This window comes from Podarcis gaigeae (assembly GCF_964106915.1).
Source record: "Podarcis gaigeae genome assembly, chromosome: 16".
Lineage (NCBI taxonomy): Eukaryota > Metazoa > Chordata > Lepidosauria > Squamata > Lacertidae > Podarcis > Podarcis gaigeae.
This window is the reverse complement of record NC_139693.1, coordinates 41,095,590-41,112,534: the sequence shown is the minus strand read 5'-3', so window position 1 is coordinate 41,112,534 and position 16,945 is coordinate 41,095,590.

Here is a 16,945-nt window from a genome sequence, read left to right as displayed (position 1 = left end):
TGAGTGTATGCATAGTCTGTCACCTGGCATTGCCCGGAGGAAAGGTTTGGCAGAGTGATTTGACAGGATTAGGGTCTTGACACCTTACTTGAGGAATTAGGGGGGACAGGGGAGGGGTGATGGAATCCTAGAGAAATTGAGCAAATATATTGTAGTGAAGAAGACATGCCCCCCCCCTCTTCCGTAACAGTCCTCCATTCGGAGATAGATTTGCATTAAAGCTCTGTAAGAACTTGCAAATCTTTTCTCTGCACCCTAAATCTCGATGAAGGTAGGGGTGCCCTGTGAATGGGAATAGGATCTAATGGAAAAGGAGGTGGGTTGAGCAGGGCAGCAAAGGAGGGAGCAACACGGACCAATACAATGCACACGCGTGTTATATAGATGTGCAATAAATAATAACTTGGTATCTACCGTACCAGATGTGTGGGTTTATGCAAACCTGAAGGGGGCTTGCAAGCCATACCTCTTAAGGTCATTTGCAAATATAGTAGTGCAGATAGCTGGATATAGGATATCACATAAAAGAACACCTGTTGTATTTTGTTCAATAGTGGTCTATACTTTACATTTAGCAGGAAGGTCCACTACTGACTGGAGAAGAAAATGCAGTTTTTTGTTTTTTGTTTTTGTTTTTTTTTTAGCTCCACCGTCTTTGTGTTCTCAGGTGCGAAGGTAGCTCTTCTGTGGTCTCACACCGGCATGGTGTCACACTAGTGGCAATCCCTGGTGAATCCACTTAACCATGTTGCCTGGCACCCACCAAAGCTGGCACAGGTTTCGGACACGTCTTGAGAGAAATGTCTTTGCCTTGGCCATTCTATGGGATTTTATTATTATAGGCTCTGGTCTTGCAGTCATGGGAAGTTGCTCACTTACACTTTAAGGACCAAAAAGCTAATTGCAGCCTGGGTACACTTGCCCAATTCAAACTGAGTCCAATTTGAATTTATCTTGCCCCATGGTTCTCAACTTTCAAACCAATCTGTTAAAGCAAAACCATTCTTAAGGGGCACTTGTCCAAATAAGTCAATTTAACTCTATAAGGGATCATTCCTGCTAAACCAAAGCATATACACCTTCCTGAAGCTTCTCCTTGGTAAAGTGAGTTTTAGCACATTTTAAAATGGGTAGGAAAGTTGGCAGAGTGCCAGGTGAAACAACTAAATGTGGTTATAAATTTATCTAATTCTAAACATTGGACTACATAATAGCCTGATCTGTTAAAAGGCATAAAATGTATGAGGATCCTCCACTGGGGTGTAAGGAATAAGACATTAAACATAAAAACAATTACACACAAAAATAGCCACAAAAATAGCCCCCCCCCCATTTGTGGAAATAACACACTGTCAGACACATTTCAACATTCCTACATAATAACACATAATACACAACAAACTAAGTATCAGTTGCATATCTTGAGACAATTGTGATATTTTTACGCATGTATCTTGAGGTTCAAAAGTGAGAAAATGTCCTTGCAATTCAACTCCACCCCCCTTTGTCAGCCCCACTCCCCCGTCAGTCTATATCCTTTGAAAGAGATAGCTGTGGGCATTTTGAAAACTCTGCTGTCTGTTTTTGCAGGTCTTGTGATGGTGAAGAACTGAGTTGAGGGGTTGTTGCTGCTTTTTCATCATTGCACATCTGTAGAAGTGATATCCTGTAAGGAGGCAGGGGTTTTTTGGGACTTAAGACAGAGTTAGAAAAGGAAGGGGCAAAAGCCCCCCCAAATCTCCTTGAGTTATCTTAGCACGTTAAGCATTTTACTCATTTTAATATTATTATCACATTTTCATATAATTACTGTTATTATCTGCTAAGTTTGTTTGCTTTCCTTCAGTTAGTTTTTGTTGTTGTTTTTTCATATTATTAAATAAAAAATTACTCCATATGTAGAGAAAGAGAACCGTAAGAAAATACAAGGTTAAAATAATAATCACACACACACACACACACACACACACACACACACACACACAATGACCTATGAGGAACCAAAAGTAAATAAATGCTAAGACACACAATTTTAAGAAATCTGAAGTAACAATGAAAATAAAAGAGTGTTTCTTGATGTGACAACTTCAGCTAGAATGTTAATAGCAAAATACTGGGAAATGACTTAATGGCAATTTAAAGTTGTGCAAGTACCTTGAACTAGCCAAAATGACAGAATTAATAAGAAATGCTCAGGCAAAAGGTAAACAAATACCATTCCACAAACAATGTTTGGTTGTGCTTCGATTAACTTCATAGACATCATGGAAAAACGGATTAAATAAGTGAAAACAGATTATTTGTAACTCTAAAAGTGTGAAAGCCACAAAGAGATGGAAGTCACTAATATAGTAGGGATTCAGACTTGTTTCACAGAACAGAAAGAAAGTTGCTGTGGGAGGAAAAGGGGACAAACACTTTGTTATCGGGGTTCACATATCCTGTTAAAATGCACACAAACAAAGTCTGTGATTTAAATCCCATTGAGGGGTGGAATGCTTTGATATTTACCTGTGAAAAGAATTTGGCATGTTAAGATTTCAAACTTGGGACACATTAAGGGTGATTTCTCTCAATGGTTCCAAGTTTTACATAAACCTCCTCTCCCCCCCCCCCTTACAGTTCCCCCTCCTTCCTCTCTCTCTTTTCTTTTCCTATCCTTTTTTTTTTTTTGCTGATCTAGCCTCTGTGCATGTGCGGAGTTCATGTCTTAGCAAACCTTTTATACTATTGAAAATGTTGCATCTTTTGGCTAAATTAGAATTTGAATAAGGGAAGGGTAAGGAGTAGATTTTAAAAATAGGGTTAGATTTTAAAACAAAAAAGAGAAACTCAGCAATTGAAGTATTCACCAACCAAAGCTAGCAATTTCAGCCCAAGCAAAATGACTGCTTCCTTTATGTACAGGAAAGGGCTAATATCCCTCTGGCCATTCGCGGAACAATGCCACGCCCTTATATACGGAAAAAATGGCCAGAGAGTCAGAATTCATAGGATTTTTAACATTCTAAGTCATTCCAGCCTTACCATTTGCAGACAAAAATTTTCCTGCCCTTTATTTACAGGATTGGTCAAGGCCCATATGTATTCGTAGGTGCTTAAACTTTGAATTGACTTTGAAGTCTGATTTTAAATAGTAGACAAAATGATAAACACTGTGTCAGAGCTGCCTCTAGGTCCCAGCTCACAGAGGACCAACGCCAGGTTGATGTAATGTACAAAAGTCTTTATTGAAGTTTAGTTTCCATTTCAACGCCAGAGCGTGCAGCCCTACGTCTTAGACCTTAGATCGGCGAAGTCCCGTCTGAATCACCTCCCCTTCCGCACCAGTTTAAGATCCTAGCCCTGCTCCACCTTCTGCGCTGTTCTCTCCTCCTCTGGGTCCTCCTGCCCACCGGGACATTGCCCTTTCTGGACTCCTCCGACGCTGAGTCGCTTAGCTCCTCCCCCTGCCTCCGGCGGGCTTTAGGACCCGGTTCCCAATCCTCATTCTCTGCTGTCCCGCGCTCCTGTACATTTGAACTTGTTTCTCGCGCCAACCCAGTGACCTTTCTCCTAACCGTTACACTGCTTCTATCACTGCTTCCCTCTTCCGTGACACTGGCCGGATCTGACCTCCCCTCCGTTGCCTGACTCTCCGATGGAGGCGTGGTCAGCTCTGCCTCGTCTCCTCTCCCTGGTGGGGAAAGCACTGGCCCCGATACTTGGGACTCTTCCCCCCCACTCTGCTCTGGTGGGGAAGCTGGTCCTGATTTCCGACTACTGCTCTGGGAGTCCCTGCTGCCCCCTTGCTCCTGGGGCGTTCCCCTTGGGAACCCCCTGCCCCTGGCCACTGGCGCCCCCTTTTGTGAATCTTCCGATTCGCTGGAGAGGCTCATGGAATCCCTCGGACCACTGTCCCCTCCTACGCTCCCCTCGGATTCCTCCCCCTCGCTCTCCATCTCCCCTCTTCCCTGTGCCTCTGCTCCTGAGCCCTGACACACTGTAATCACTCAAATGCCTGATATTACCAGTTGTGCTTCAAAACATCACAGCTTCACCTCTCACCTTTTAAAACTAAAGAGCAAAGCTAGGCTGAATTTCAACTCCATCACCACACCAGAATTTAAGAATTACCCTGCAATGCTTGCGGACACATGTCCTTCCACACAGCCACAAATTGGGAGAGTTGAAAGGGACCCTGGGGTCATCTAGTCCAACCCTCCAAAATATAGGGTTCACAGCAAGATTTCACAGCAAGGTTTGTACTACCAAAGAGACACACACATACCTATGTACACAGGCACTACTGGGGAAGAGAGCACAACCAATGCTCCTATCATGTACCAAGGAAGAGGAAAAATAAAAGTACCCAGCTTTATACAGATCCCTCTAACGGAAGAACAGTTTTCCTAAGATAAGATAGGAAGAGAATCTGGGAGAGAATATTTTATAAGCATAGGGTTATTTCAGTTGATATACCCACTCAAATAATAAAACCAGTCCTGGATTTGATTTAAACGGGATACAAAAGTTAATAATGTCTCTGCATAGGAATAGTACGCCTAACTACGATTTTTTTAAATAACGATACATAGGAAAGTGAGATGTCGGGTACTTTTAGCAAAGAATGTGCCCCCCTCCCTTGTTGAAGGAAGCTTACTCAGGAGTAAATTCACTTGGCACAGAAGTAAGAAGGCGGGGGGAACCTGAAAGAGACTGAAACAAGTGGGGGAGGTATTTTCCAATAAGAAGCCAGGAAACCCTGGTTGATCTTAGAGACTGGTATCAGGACTGGACTCTATAGATAGACAATTGTTGTCTATCAAAACTTCTACCTTTTATTAACAATTTTCTTAGAAGGAACACCTATTTTCATAGGCATGAAATACATACACTGCATTTTAGCTTGAGAGAGCAGTTGGCTCAACTAGGCTTTTGCAGCAGAAACATTAGTTTCTTCACAGCATATTTCAAAATACTGGAAAAAAGACTGGAACACGGATGTAGAATCACAAACTCAAAGGTTGCAACATAACATTATCTACCATCAACTTAAAATCATACTCCTCACTTAAGCTACTCGGAGAAAGACTCTTCGGAGCCTCTCTCAAATAACAAACATTTGCACCCTTCATTCTCATTTTGTTTCCCTAGATTTAAATTTTGAAGCAAGCTTGCAGTTTACACTATGCACACTTAAGAAAGCCAGTCTGTCAGAGACAGAAGGAACAGACAACACACATAACAGACAACATGTAAACATACATATTTTCATAGATGTATTAACAGACAACACACATAACAGATAACATGTAAACATATATATTCTCATTCTTTAGTTGGTTATTGCAAGGAGTTGGGCCGCTCCCTTTGGCTTCATTAAGTGAAATTAGTAGGAAGGTCCCACATGGTTTTAAGAGCCTCCTTGCCTCTTCAAACACAACCAGTTAACCAAACTGGCAGGGCTCACAATGCTTAGTTGACTGGGTACCCCTTTATATATGCATGCGTTGTTGTTGCTTTTTGTTGTTGTTTTCTCTTTGGGGGGGTAGAGAAGGGAGAAAGAGAGGGGTTGATTTGGATTTGGGTAACTTGTACAGGGGGCTATTTAGGGTTTTTCCTTTTCCTTGTTGCTTGGCAACTTCCTAACAATTTAACGAGCTTCACCCACTCGGTTCCTTTTTCTATTCCTTTCCTATTTCCTATTTAATAACCTGGGGTCCTTTTCCACTCTGCCGATCCCGCCCAATTCCTCATGGGCTATCCCTCCTGGCAACCTCCTACCTATCGTCACAATCTCAGGAAAAGGGGCCCTACTGAACGCCCGTGCCGTGCGGTGCCAGATCGGGTGATCCCTGGATAGAGTTTTGAACCCAAAATCCCCCTTGCTTTTGGAAGCGGGCTCACGCACGATACACGAGTTACGTGGCACCGACCAGTGCGGCTGGGATTGGGATAGAAAGCCAGACCCCTTCCTGCCCCCTCCGTAAGGGCGCTCGGGAAGTTCGGAAGAAGAACTCCAGCCCCTTGCTTTCAACTGAGATGCCCGTTGCAGAGGGTCGGCTGTCTTTCCAAGCCGGGTCTCTCCGTCTTACTTTCGGACTCTCAATTGGTGCTGCTGACTGGAGGGTTTGAGAGGAGAAAGAGATAGAGCTCAGAACCCCCCTTTCGGGTTGAGCAGCAGTCCACGGTCTCTCTCACCAATTGGACCAAGAGATAGACGAGAAGGAGCGATAGAGAGGAGGGCAGAGAATTCAGTTGCCAGGAGACTTCCACCCCCTTCCCACCAGTGCACTGGATTTTCCTTTTCCTTCCTTATACTCACGCGTCCTTTATGATGATCCCGGGATCGATGAATAAGCCGGCTGGATCCCTCTTTGCTCCCCGGCTGAACTCCTGGGGCTTTCGATTACCGCCCGGAAGATGGCCGGGGGTCCAAAGGATCTTCCCAGGCCTAATGGCCTGGTGCCGGCTGAAGATTTCGGGGGCCCCGGTCAGCAACGCGGGAGAACCGCATGCCCTACGTTGGGCGGCCAACTGTTACGGCTAAAATCTGGGTGCGGGGCTACACTGCCACCCAGCTCGTCGGACTAAGTGTCCGTGGGTCCCTGCGGAAGAAAAATGAGCTCAGCCGGACAGGAGCCAAATGCGGAGATCCAAGGTTTATTGCGCAACAGGTTCAAGACGAGATTGAACAGTGAGAAAGGGGTGACATGAACTTTTGAAACTCCCTCCATGTCCCAGAATACAGTGCAAAATACATCCCAGTTACATCATGAATACATTAAGGAAAGGTTGGGTTACACAGATTACATCATGAATACATTAAGGAGAGGTTGGGTTACATCGGATTAACATAAGGAGGAGGGAGGGGGGAATATGCAGAGCTGGAGATATGCGCAGATAAGCGCTTCCTGAGTGTATGCATAGTCTGTCACCTGGCATTGCCCGGAGGAAAGGTTTGGCAGAGTGATTTGACAGGATTAGGGTCTTGACACCTTACTTGAGGAATTAGGGGGGACAGGGGAGGGGTGATGGAATCCTAGAGAAATTGAGCAAATATATTGTAGTGAAGAAGACATGCCCCCCCCTTCCGTAACACCACCTTTGGGACTTTTTAGTTTATAGAAAAGGCAAGTAAGAGGCAACATGAGAGAAGTTTATAAAATGCCAGGCACAAGCATGGAGAAAATGGATGGAGAAAAGGTTTTCTCCCTCTCTCATAACACCAGAACCCATGGATAGCTAAGGAAGCTGAATGTTGGAAGATTCAGGGCGCATAAAAGAAGGTACTTCTTCCTGCAGCACAAACTTTGGAACTCCCTCTCGAAGGAGGCAAGGGCTGGTTGCCAACTTCAATGACTTTAAAAGATGAGACAGATTCACGGAGGAGAAGGGCTCTCTCTCAATGGCCACGAACCACAAGCTCTGCCACCAGGGCAGAGGCAGTAATGAACAAAGGGATTTTATAGATAGGGATGAGCAGATCTGATAATATCACTTTCTCTTGGGTTCTCGTTTTTCCAACCTGAAATTCAGTTCTCCACATTTCCACATCAGTTTGCATTTCGATGCAATATTCTCTTTATAGGCACATGTTTCTATGTAATTTCTATGCAGTGACTCCTCATTTGACAAAGACTTAAGGATCACCTTGCCAGATCAGAATAAAGGTCCATCTAGACTAGCATCAGGTAGTGCTGAAGGGATTTGATTTATGGGGGTTATTTTATTATTATTTTGCATTTTTGCATTTTACAATATCTCAACAGCAAAAATTAAATCTAAACAAATTAAAGCTACATTTTCTTTTACTCCCCCCCCCCTGCAGTTCCTTATTTTATATCGTAATCTTACTGCATAACCAATTCAAGCCTACTTACAAGTTTAACCTTTTTACTCCCTTTAAGTTATTTCTTACTGCTCATGTTTAGGCGGCAATCCTGCTTACGTTTTTAATTGTTTACAATTTTTCTTCATGCATTCAACAATTTTTCCCAATTCTATTTTTAAAAGTCTCTCATCTTAATCTCTTATTCTTCCAGTAAATTTCGCCATCTCTACGTATTCCATCAATTTTCTCAAGATTCTTACCAGATCCTTACCTTCCAAGATTGGAATACTGTGTGGATTGGAATGCTGTATAATTATCCTGAGGATCCTTTGAATTTTGTGATACAGCCCTTATATCACAAAATTTACTCAAACACATCAAAAATGTATATATTGTGATAAATATTTTAGGATTGGCAGATACTAGGGCTCTCATGAAATTTTCTCTTGGCCACACTTTCAGAATAGCAATTTGCTCACACCACGTCAATTGTTTTCTTTATCAGAAACATGTTGGAAAACAAAAACAGTGCTACAACACCTTCATAATATGACCATGGGATACCCAGAAAGTATAAAGCAATGTAGCTATAAAAGAACATGAATCATTCCCAAAATACAATTATGAACGAGCCTCTGACATATGTACCTTAAGGTGTGAGCTTGCTTTTGCCAGGCAATCCCATTTAGATCAGCTCTATTTTGAGACAGACAAACTAGACTACCCTGAAATGTTTCAGTGTTTGTGTGATTGTCCTTGAACCTTCCCTCTACACCTGCCATCCTCTCCTGCCACACCCTCTGAGAAGCACGAGACTTGGCTCTTGGGTCTTGTCAGTGGTGGCGTCCTGGTTATGGGATGCCCTCCTCACAGAGGCTCACCTGGCACCTCCCTTGTGTTCTTTTTGACACCAGAGAAGGAACTTCCTGTCCCTTTTATTACAATCCATTTGGGGACTTTAACTTCTGCACCAAATTCATCTGGGTGTTTTATGATGGTATTAATGGTTTTAACTGCCATCTATTATGCTGACTTCAGCTGCTTTTGTGATTTTATGTCATTTTATTTGTGTTTTTGTTGTGAATTGTATTGTGTATTTTATTGTTTTATGTAAAGCACTCAGAGACTGTGGTCACATGGGCCATCTCTCTCTCTCTTGTGCACACACACAGAGAGAAGAATACATAAATAAATAGGAAAGAAATGTATGCATTGAGATACATGCCATATTTAAATACAGTGGTACCTCGGGTTACATACGCTTCAGGTTACAGGCTCCGCTAACCCAGAAATAGTGCTTCAGCTTAAGAACTTTGCTTCAGTCAGGATAAAAACAGAAATCGCGAGGTGGCAGCACCATTAGTGAAAGTGGTCTTCAGGTTAAGAACAGTTTCAGGTTAAAAATGGACCTCCAGAATGAATTAAGTACGTAACCAGAGGTACCACTGTACAAAGTTTTGTGCATATTTTTAAAATGAACAAATCCCAAGCCCCACAGGTCAATGCAGAAGTGGAATGGAACATATCTTTGTTCTATCCCACTTCTGCATTAGGATAACAAAACTCCTCCCCTTACTTCCTCTGTGTACAGCATGACTTGTCCCAGGCTCATCCTCCTCCCCCTCTACGTCAGACTGACTATCAGACGACAAGCTGCTGATAATCTCTCTCTATAACTGCTGGTTTCTGTCCTTTCATCTTTTCCTGTTTGCCTCTCCCTGACACGGTGGTAGAATGCCTCTGAACTTGGGGGTTCTACTAAGCATGATTTGCCTAAGAATGTTCATCTTGCTTTCTTGTATCAGACCAGCATCCTGATTCCCACATGGTGAGCCAGATGATGCCTTGGAAGAGGCCCCAAGCAGGGCATGGTTGTCCAGACAAAGACTGCAATACCTCAAGGACTGCCTCTCACCATAGGAACCTGTGGTCATCATCTGAGGCCTTTCTTCAGGGGCCTCCTCCAGGAGTGGTCTGGAGGTGGCAACCCAAGAACAGTCCCTTTCTGCTGGTGATCTAAATCGAGACGCTCGTTGTTTTGATCCTGAGCTCTCAGGGGAGCCAGCTGACCCATGCCAAAGCTTGAGACCAAATAACAAACATCTTTTGGTCTGGCGCTCAGACATGGGCGTAGCCAGGATTTTTGTTATGGGGGGGCAGCACTTTGTTAGGGTATAAGCCAAGTGATTTGCACTAGAGCATGAGACCAAATGACGAGACACTCTGGGACCCAGGCAGAATCCGGGAATGGCTTCTATAATTCCGGGATGTCCCATTTAAATGAGGATGGTTGAACAATATTCTGTTGCTCCCGGTCTGTAGGATGCTCCCAAGGAAGGCCTGCCTGGTGCCTTCATTACATATCTTTCTGTGCCAGGTGAAAACGTTTCTCTTTGACCAGGCCTTGGGCTGATTAACAGTCTATGGCCTTCTATTTTTGTTTGTGGAAGGGGGGCTAGTTTTTTATTTTGTGTTTTGTTTTAATAATATTTTTATTAATTTTCTCAATAAACAAAATCATTGCATTAAAGAAAAAAAGAAAAAACATAAAGTAAAAAAATATTTTTAAATGATATTTATTAAGAGTTTAGAGATTACAGAAGAGAGAAAAAGAAAACAAACAACAAAAAAATTAACAACATATACATTACAATATATAAAAAATAGATAGAAAAAATAAAAAATAGAAAGAAAAATACAGCAATAACAATAAAAAATTAAAAATAAAACACACATCCAATATTCCATCTCTTTGTCTTTCATTTACTTGTTTCATCAACCTCCTCACACCTCCCTTTTTGTATTCTAGTTTAATTATTTGTTTCAGCAAATTCTTTCCATCTTTCTCAATTTTTATTGGATAGTTTATCTGAACAGTCTAACCTATCAATTAATTCAGCAAATCCTTTTCATATTTCACAATATTCTGTCATTCAATTTACCTTAATTTATTTTAACCTTATCTTACAATAAAATACCTTAAATCCTAAAACTTAATACTTATTTATACATAACTCCTAATATCATTTCTACTAAAGCCAAATGATTTCATTCCACCATTTTTCCTAATTCCCAAAATAAATTTTACCCTAATTCCCAAAATAATTTTTTTAAGCTTTCTTCCAATCTTCATCCGTCTCTTCTTCCTGATCTCGGGTTATGTCAGACCTTACTGTCCATTCCATCTAGTCCATCAACCTGGTAGTCTTATGTCCGAGGCTCTTAAGTCTTTTCCATGTCCCTTCTGCGATTCTTCTTCTTGTTTATACCAGCACTTTGCCTTGTCTTTTGTTGGTCTCTTTCTTAATTTCTTTCCTTTCTCATTGAGGAGTAGGTCTTGGGAAAACTCCAACCCAAAAATATCTCCATCTCCCCTCAACAGATCAGCCCATTCCCCACAGTCCCATTCCCCACAGTCAACCGGGTAGTCCAGAAAATATTTAAATGCATGTTTCAAAGTCCCTCCAAAATTAAGGACCCCCACAACTCCAGACCCCCCCCCCATGACCCACTCCAGGTTCAATCTTCAAAAACAGCGGCTTATGCTGCTGCAGGGCCTCGGTTCTATCCATTTGTGTTGCTTGAGGTTCAGCAGCAACCTCCTCCATTGTCTTCTGCATTTGCACTTGCCCTGTCAAAACAGGTTCCTGGGTTGGGTCCTGAGTGGTTTCTATATAAGTATTCACTGTTTGTCCAAAATTTTGAACTGCAACAGTCATCAAATTCATCTTCTCATGCATCTGCTCCAGCAAAGCGTTTGTCTTGCAAAAAGCAAGCACCAAAACTTCTTCTATATCCATTTTTGTTCAAGGTCAGATCTGGACTCACGATCCTAATCTCCACAGCTGTGAAATCCCCAGATCGACTCCAGCAACAATTTAACAAGCTCCCTCTAGAGGAAACAATTTCCATTTGTATCCATCTTTTAAAGGCAGGTCCAGCAAAAGAAAGTTACTTTCATTTTTCAATTTTTTGTTTCTTTTAAATGCAAAAGGTAACTTTGGAATCAATTTGTTTCTCTTCTTTAACTAGCTGTCAAAGAACATTCCATTCACAGTTGATGGGCTTCCCCAAAAGTTTCTGTCTCTGACACCCCGTTCCCAGGTTTGAGACGGTGGAAATTTATCTTTCTTTACACTCTCTCCGCAGGCTTAAACAATCAAAATTCCCCCTCTTTTCCCCTGCTTCCAAGAGGGGTTTTGATGGTTAAAAATGAAGGAAATTTAGGTCTTTATATACAACTTTCCAGACTTTGGCTTGCACAATTTTTGCTTCAGTCTATATACAAAAAGCGGAAGGCGGACTTCCTGTTTAGACCTTCCCGCTTCGATGCCAAATTAATCCAATTTTCCATTCTACTCACGGGTACTTGTTTAGAGTCCAATTGTCCACAGGAAAAAGTCAGCGCTCTCCGGCAACGGCTGTGCGGCTTCACTCCGTAAAAATAGCAGTCGATTTAAGACACCACGCTACTCACCCCACGTCGCTTCGGATCCCTGAAAAAGGGGTTTCCCTGCAAGTAGGGGAGGCGCTCCTGGTGTCAGCCGAATCCCACATTCCCAGGCTTCCTCCGCCTGGGATTTTTAAGGGGTCTCCGCCTTCGCCGCGGCGGCAAGACCCGATTTTCACGGAGCGGGTTACTCTGAGTCAGAGGAATTCCGCCATTGCCAATGGCGCTAACCCAGAAGTCCATAAAGTAAAAAATTTAAAACAACTGTATGCACACTTAATATTAGATCCACATTATGGGATGACTTCCCTCCACTCCCTCCCATGGTTCCTTTGTATTATCTTCATTTATGCATATCAATAAAGTCTTTATCTCTAATTACCTCCAAATTTAAACATTATCCATAACATTACAAGTGTTTTAAAAATCCTGCTAATGTATTAACTTCCTTACAATGCTTTTGTAAATATGCAATAAACATTTCCCATTCTTACTATATTGTTATGTTATGTTATGTTATGTTTTATGTTATGTTATGATGTTTTTTTATTTTTATAAAATAATATTTATTAAGAATTTAAGAATTACAAAAAGAAAAGAAAAAGAATTAAACATAACAAAACAATACAATACAATACAGAAACAAAAACACTTCACATACATAACAAAACAAGACAAAAACAGTTAAAAATACATCCAATACTTTCATTATTATTATCTTTCATTTACTTGTTTCAGTGACCTCCTCGCACCTCCCTTTTTTGTATTCCACTTCAATTAACTGTTTCAGCAAATCCTTTCCATCTTCCTCAGTTTTCTGTCCTATAATTTATCTTAACACATTCTAACCTTATTTTTCCCTTTAATCCATTTACAATCTATTGTACTTAATTCTTTATAGCATTTCTGCTAAGGCCATGTAACTTCATTCCAACATCTTTCTAACATTCATTAATTTTACAATATTTCTGTAGATAATCTTTAAATTTCTTCCAATCTTCTTCCACCGACTCTTCTCCCTGGTCTCAGATTCTGCCAGTCTTTTCCGCCAATTCCATATAGTCCATCAACTTCATCTGCCATTCTTTTTTTTTTAAGTAATATTTATTGAAATTTTAAGGTTACAAAAAGAAAAAAGAAAAAACACCAAATTAAACAAAAACAAGACAACACATCACAATAAAAAAACAGATACTCTGGTTTCTCTTCAGATCGTATAAATCTTTCACCTTTTACGAAACTCTGAAGTTTTAATCTGTCTCCCTCTTGTTCCAAAATTTCCCAATATTTCGGCCATTTGGCCTCCATATTGAGCTTTTTCTGAGCCTTCGCTTCCATTGCTGACAATCACCTTGGGGTTTTATTTTCTAACAAATCCTTGTATCTCATCCAGACATTAAACAGTGCTTTTCTAACAATATGGTTTTTAAACGCTTTGTGTGCTTTAACCTTGTCATACCACAAATATGCATGCCAACCAAATACATTGTTAAAACCTTCTAAGTCCAGCACATCAGTGTTTTCAAGAAGCAGCCATTCTCTCAGCCAGCAAAATGCAGCTGATTCATAATAAAGTTTAAGGTCTGGCAGGGCAAATCCACCTCTTTCTTTAGCATCAGTTAATATCTTAAATTTTATTCGAGACTTCTTGCCCTGCCAGACAAATTTAGAGATATCTCTCTGCCACTTCTTGAAACAGTCCATTTTGTCCAGAATTTGCAATGTGTTTTTTTTATAATGATTTTTTATTGATTTTCCAACACAAATTAAAACAAAACAACACAGTACATAGACAAACAAAACATATAAACATGTATAATTTCAAAACCTCTTTTTCATAAACCTTACTTCCCAGACTTCCCCTTACCTCCCCTTTTCTGCATCTCTGTTTCAAAATTTCTTCAACAACCCCTCACTCCAATTAACTAATTACTCATTTTCTTTTTTAGCTTCTTCTAATACCTAATTCGGGACGCAGGTGGCGCTGTGGGTTAAAGCCTCAGAGCCTAGGACTTGCCGATTGAAAGGTCGGCGGTTCGAATCCCTGCGGCGGGGTGCGCTCCCACTACTCGGTCCCAGCGCCTGCCAACCTAGCAGTTCGAAAGCACCTCTGGGTGCAAGTAGATAAATAGGGACGGCTTACTGGCGGGAAGGTAAACGGCGTCTCCGTGTGCGGCTCTGGCTCGCCAGAGCAGCAATGTCATGCTGGCCACGTGACCCGGAAGTGTCTCCGGACAGCGCTGGCCCCTGGCCTCTTAAGTGAGATGGGCGCACAACCCCAGAGTCTGTCAAGACTGGCCCGTATGGGCAGGGGTACCTTTACCTTTTAATACCTAATCAATTACAGCTGTAATTCTATATTTTCCTTTCCCTTGACATTTTAGCACTCATTAATTTTACAACAATTCTTGAGATATACTTTAAATTTCTTCCAGTCTTCTTCCACCGTCTCTTTTTCTTGGTCACGGATTCTGCCCGTCATCTCTGCCAGTCCCATGTAGTCAATCACCTTCGTCTGCCATTCTTCCAGTGTGGGTAGTTCTTGTGTCTTCCAATACTTAGCTAAAAGGATCCTTGCTGCTGTGGTAGCGTACATAAAAAACGTCCTATCCTTCCTTGCCACCAATTGGCCGACCATGCCCAGCCAATCTCGTACTTCATTTTTTTATAACTCTGTAATTTAATTTTTCCACTCTCTTGCTCTAAAATTGCACAATATTTTGGCCATTTAGATTCCATATTAAGTTTTTTCACCTCCTTAGCTTCCATTGGTGACAGTCACCTAGGGGTTTTATTTTCCAACAAATCCTTATATCGGGTCCAAACATTGTATAGTGCTTTCCTGACAATATGGTTTTTGAAACCTTTATGAATTTTTACCTTGTCATACCATATATATATGCATGCCAACCAAATCTGATATCAAACCCTTCCAAATCCAAAATGTCTGTATTCTCAAGAAGTAGCCAGTCTTTCAACCAGCAGAAAGCTGCCGATTCATAATACAGTCTTAGGTCCGGCAGGGCAAACCCCCCTCTGTCTTTTGCATCAGTTAATATCTTAAATTTTATTCTGGGCTTTTTGCCCTGCCAGACAAATTTAGATATATCTTTCTGCCACTTCCTGAAACAGTCCATTCTGTCCACAATCTGTAATGTCTGAAACAAAAATAGCATTCTAGGCAATACATTCATCTTGATTACAGCAATTCGACCTAACAAGGAAAGTCTCAAATTTGACCATATTTCTAGATCTTTCTTTACCTCTGTCCAACATTTATCACAGTTATCTTTAAATAGGTTCACATTCTTGGATGTCATGTTAATCCCCAAATATTTCACTTTCTTTGCCACCATTAATCCAGTTTCACTTTGAAACCTCTCTTTTTCAGCATTTGTTAAATTTTTCTCCAAAACTTTAGTTTTTTGCTCATTCAACTTGAATCCTGCTACCTGACCAAAAATTTGAATTAGTTCTAGAACTCTTTTCGTACTAGTGTCTGGCTGTTGTAAAGTTAAAACTAAATCATCTGCGAAGGCCCTCAATTTATATTGTTTGGCTCCGACCTGAATTCCTTTAACCAGCTGGTACCCCCTGATCATATTTAACAAAACCTCCAAGACAGATATAAAAAGTAGAATTTGCAATCTTTGAAACAAAAACAGCATCCTTGGCAATATATTCATTTTTATCACAGCAATTCGGCCTAACAATGATAACTTCAAATTTGACCATATTTCTAAATCCTTTTTCACTTTAATCCAGCATTTTTCATAGTTATCCTTAAATAAATTCACCTTCTTAGAAGTCATGTTAACCCCTAAGTATTTCACTTTCTTAAGCTTGTTTGGAGGTTCTAGCAGGGGAGCGCAGCTATCGTATACCCTTGACCGAAGAACGGTACACTCCTTCTATCTGGGATGGTCGTCCTCTTCCACCGAGCGCGCAGCTTCGGGAGGGACGCACATGGAGCGGTGAGGGAGGAAGGGGACACCCACCTAGCCAGCCAGATCAGCCGAATCAACCCTGGCGATCAATGGGGTGACAGATGTCGCAGCCAGATCGCCCTCACATCCTCAGCGGTTGATCATGTCTTAGTTTTATACCACCTTGCCCGGAAATATTCCGCCCCAAATAGAGGCCAACTTTGTGCGGCCTTTATTGATTTAAAGGCCGCTTTTGACAGCATCCACAGGGGATTACTTTGGGGGAAATTAGCACGATGGGGAATAGACAAGAGACTTTTGTGGCTAATAACTAAATTGCATGACGGATCAGCCGCAAGGGTGAGAATCACTCCGGCCGGCGACCTCTCAAATTCAGTAACCATCAATAGAGGTGTCCGTCAAGGATGTATCCTTGCTCCGACCCTTTTTAATCTATTTATAAGTGATATGAGGGCGCCTCTGATAGATTCTCAAGAAACGATCCATGCCCCCCGCCTTGCCCAATATCGTTGCCCCCTTCTACTCTACGCAGACAACGCAGTGATCCTATCTTTCTCAAGAGTAGGCCTTAGGAGGGCACTGAAAATTTTTGATGCTTACTGCAAATCAAATTTTCTTACAATTAATCATGCCAAGTCCAAAGTTCTAATTTTCACCAAGAGTCGAAAAACCTATAATTGGAGAATAGACGGAAAAGCCATTGACCAAGTCTTTAAATTTCAATACTTGGGA